The 4532-nt window shown below is 39.1% G+C and overlaps 1 non-coding gene across 1 annotated transcript; it reads left to right on the top strand.

The window, feature by feature from the left end:
* Positions 1-3215: 3215 nt before the first annotated feature.
* Positions 3216-3322, top strand: LOC112998043 (small nucleolar RNA R71). Its single transcript, XR_003263065.1, has one exon. It is a non-coding gene; the product is annotated as a small nucleolar RNA R71 (small nucleolar RNA).
* The last annotated feature ends 1210 nt before the right edge of the window (positions 3323-4532 follow it).

The raw sequence follows: 4532 nt of genomic DNA, 5'->3' as shown, positions 1-4532 counted from the left end.
ATTTATCAATTTTCTAAGCAAGGACAGCCCCCAATGCATAATTTGATGCATCACACATAAGCTCAAAAGGGGCTGTCCAATCGGGTGCCTGGATGATGGGGGTGGTAGTCAATGCTCTTTTGAGGCAATCAAAAACCTCTTTGCATTTATCATTAAAGTCAAACTCCACCTCCTTTTGCAACAAGTTGGATAGTAGAAGGGCTACTTTGCTAAAATCTCTTATAAAGCGCCTGTAGAATCCTGCAAGACCAAGAAAAGATCGCACCTCTCGCATGCAAGAGGGGTAAGGCAATTGTGAAATAACAGAAATTTTTGCAGGATCTACTTCAATGCCCTTATTGGAAATAATGTGGCCTAAAACTATATCTTGCTCAACCATAAAATGACATTTTTCAAAATTTAGAACAAGGTTAGTTTCAGTGCATCTATTCAAAACATTTTCCAGACTATCCAAACATACATCAAAAGAGGATCCATATACAGTGAAATCATCCATAAACACCTCTATGCAATTTTCTAAAAAAATCACTAAAAATACTAATCATGCACCGCTAGAAGGTACCAGGGGCATTGCATAGGCCGAAAGACATCCTCCTATAGGCAAAAGTGCCGAAGGGGCAGGTGAATGTGGTCTTTTCCTGATCCTCAGAAGCAATAGTGATTTGCATATAACCAGAAAAACCATCAAGGAAACAGTAGTGAGATTTACCTGCCATGCGTTCAAGCATCTGGTCAATCAATGGCAGTGGAAAATGGTCCTTTTTAGTAACCTGGTTCAGCCTCCTATAGTCGATGTATACTCTCCAACTATTCTGCACTCGAGTAGGAATCAGCTCATCCTTCTCATTTTTTATCACGGTGAGGCCGGTTTTCTTCGGGACTACCTGGACGGGACTCACCCATTGGCTGTTGGAGATAGGATAAATGATTCCAACTTGCAAAAGCTTGGTTACCTCCTTCTTCACTACATCAAGAATCACCGGGTTGAGTCTTCGCTGTGGCTGTCTTACTGGTTTAGCTCCATCTTCTAAATTTATTCGATGCAGACATGTGGATGGGCTAATACCAAGAATGTCCGCCAGGGTCCAGCCTATAGCCTTCTTATGCTTCTTGAGAACAGATAACAGTTTTTCCTCTTGCTCATCAGTAAGGGAGGCAGATATAATTACCGGGAAACTTTTGCTATCATCCAAGTAAGCATATTTTAAATTTGATGGCAGAGGCTTCAATTCTGGTGTGGATGGCTGGATAGTGGTAGAAAGAGATGGTTTCTCAGCCTGTACCTCATAAAGAAAGTCAGAGGTATGTGTACTTCTTGAAACATGGTTAGTTCTATGTGACTCTATAAAATCAATCTCAAGAGGTAAAACATCAGCAGACATTTAATCAATATCAAATTCAGATTCATTCTCAGCATCAAATTCAGACATATGATCAAGTACAAATTCAGATTCAATGAATGAAGAGTGACATGCATGCAGATTAGAATGAAGATCAGTCATGTATTCATCAACAATATGGTCAATTATTTCAACACAAAATATAGAAAGATCTTCATATGGGTGTTTCATAGCATCAAGAATATTAAAATGAACAGTTATATCACCAAACTCCATAGATAGTGTGCCTGCATATACATCTATCTTAGTTCTAGCAGTTTTCATATACCTCCATATTTAAAATATAAAAATCAACAGGGAAAATCAGCTCACCAACTCTAACTAAGACATCCTCTATGAAACTAGCAAGATAGGCAACACTTCTATTAGCTAAATGAATTACCACATCAGTTGACTGCAAAGGACCTAGAGATAGAGAATTAAAAATAGACAGAAGCATAACACTAACAGAAGCTCCTAAATCTAGCATGACATTGTCAAACTTATTGTTCCCTATAATACAAGGTATGCTGAATGTACCTGGATCTTTACATTTTTCAGGGATTTGGGGAACAAATTTACCAATCAATGCGGAGACATTTCTGCCCATACTAATTCTTTCACTTCCTTTAAGCTTCCGCTTATTAGTGCACAGCTCCTTCAAGAATTTAGCATATCTTGGAATTTGCTTTATTTCATCCAACAGAGGTATGTTTACCTCTACTTTCCTAAATGTTTCCAAGATTTTCTTCTCTGCCTCTTCCATTTTTTTGTTGGAAATTGCTCTTGGAGGGAATAGAAGAGGGATATGCTGCTTCTCTTTAGATTCACCTACATAGAAATTGTTAGGTAACTTACACTTTAAATTTTTGTCATCATCTTTTTCTGGAGTAGAGTGAGGTTGGGCAGGTTCATTGGCGGATGAGGAAGATGCTACTGGTTGAGGTCCTTGACACTACTTTCCTGACCTCAATGTAATGGCACTCACATTTTTGGGGATTCTGGACAGATTAAGAAGGTAATTTATCAGAATTCTGGGACTGTTGTTGATTTAACTGTGTAGCCAACTGTCCCATCTGATTAGTTAAGCTCTGAATGGAGGCTCTGGTCTCTTGCTGAAACCGCATGTTTTGCATAGTCATTTGCCTCACGAGTTCTTCAAGGGAAGGTTGCGAAGGGGCCTCAACTGTTTTTTGTTTCTAGGGCTGTTGTTGTTGTTGTTGCTGGATTGGTGGAGGAACGTATGGTCTGCTTGGGCCACTAGCATTTTGAAAATAAGTCTATTGTTGTTGTTGCTGCTGTTGTGAAGGATTCGACCATCTAAGGTTGGGATGATTCCTCCATCCGGGATTGTACCTGTTGCTGGAGAGGTCATAATTATTCTGTTGTGGCTGATTTTCCTATTGAGGTTGAGGAGGTCAGTTGTAGATGTTTACATCATAAGCTTCAGGCTGTTCAATTGCTTCAGATTGTTGCACAGAAGGGCAAAGGTCTGTGTGGTGGTCGGCAGACGAGCATAAACCACAGAGTCTGGCGACAGGTGCAGATTTTTTATTCATGGCCAGTTGGGTTACCAGGTTAACCAAGGCATCTAGTTTACCTTCAAGCTTCTTAGTCTCACCTGATGAATTCGTGGTTACTTCATGCACTCCTCTAATGACAATAACATCACTTCTGGCACTAAATTGTTGGGAGTTTGAAGCCATCTTCTCAATTAAATTTCTGGCTTCAGCAGGGGTCATGTCTCCAAGGGCTCCACCACTGGCAACATCTATCATACTTCTTTCCATGTTGTCGAGTCCTTCATAAAAATATTGGAGAAGAAGCTGCTCTGAAATCTGGTGGTGAGGGCAACTGGCACATAATTTCTTAAATCTCTCCCAGTATTCATATAGGCTCTCTCCACTGAGTTGTCTAATACCTAAAATATCCTTTCTGATGGTCGTGGTCCTGGAAGCAAGGAATGTTTTTTCTAAGAATACTCTCTTGAGGTCATCCCAGCTCGTGATGGACCGTGAAGCAACGTAATAAAACCAGTCCTTTGCCACTCCCTCTAAAGAATGAGGAAAGGCCTTCAGAAATATGTGATCCTCCTAGACATCTGGGGGTTTCATGGTGGAGCAGACAATATGGAATTCTTACAGATGTTTGTACGGGTCTTCACCTGCAAGGCCATGAAACTTTGGAAGCAAATGGATCAGTCCAGTTTTAAGAACATATGGGACATCCTCATCAGGGTATTGGATGCACAAGCTTTCGTAGGTGAAATTAGGTGCAGCCATTTCCCTTAGAGTCCTCTCACGGGGTGAAGGTTGTGCCATATTCTCAGAATGTACAAAATCAAAATGTTCAAAATTATAATGCTCAAAATCACCAATATTAGAATGCTCAGGATGCTCAAAAGGTACTAAATGATGTCTAACTAATCTATGAAATTTCCTATCTATCTCAGGATCAAAGGGTTGTAAGTCAGATGAATTTCCTCTAGTCATACACTAAATTCAGCATGCACAACTAGTTGCCTTCTTATGCAAGTAACAATGTAGGTTTGAACTACAGCTACCATTAAATGATATCCAAATGACTTGAAATTTTGTGAGCAACCTTATAAAATGATGAGAAGATAGCACCAAAACTTTCAAATGAAAATTCGAAGTCTAACTATATAAGCTAAAAATGATAAGTTAAGAAAAATAAGAGAATAATACTTGAAAAATAAAAAACTTTTGACAAAATCACTTTTTTTGGACGATGGAGACCTCAGCCGGCGCCGGCTACCATGGTGTAGGAAATTTTTTTCTACCCCAAATACATATATAATAATTGCGATTTTGATAACCGGAGCAAAAGTTATGGTCGTTTGAAGTTTTGACAAAAATCAAATTTGCTACTTTTTTGGAACTTTCAAATCTGACCAAACTAAAGGCTCTAGCTATTTTTCCCACAAAATATAGATTAAAAGAAGTTACCACAAAAAAATTCAGCCAAAAATAACAACTCTAGCTACTAAAACAAAAAATCCCAAATAATTCAGCAAAGGTGGTCACTAAAATCCGTCGCTACATAATTTCCACTACTACTTTGTTTTGCCGCAAGCAAAAGTGGTCGCTAAATCCATCGCAAAACACTATTCACAGCAAAACACCCAAAACT

This window comes from Glycine max, chromosome 1, assembly GCF_000004515.6.
Source record: "Glycine max cultivar Williams 82 chromosome 1, Glycine_max_v4.0, whole genome shotgun sequence".
In the NCBI taxonomy this organism is placed as follows: Eukaryota; Viridiplantae; Streptophyta; class Magnoliopsida; order Fabales; family Fabaceae; genus Glycine; species Glycine max.
The sequence above is the reverse complement of the archived record's forward strand: the minus strand, read 5'-3'. Positions and strand labels throughout refer to the sequence as shown.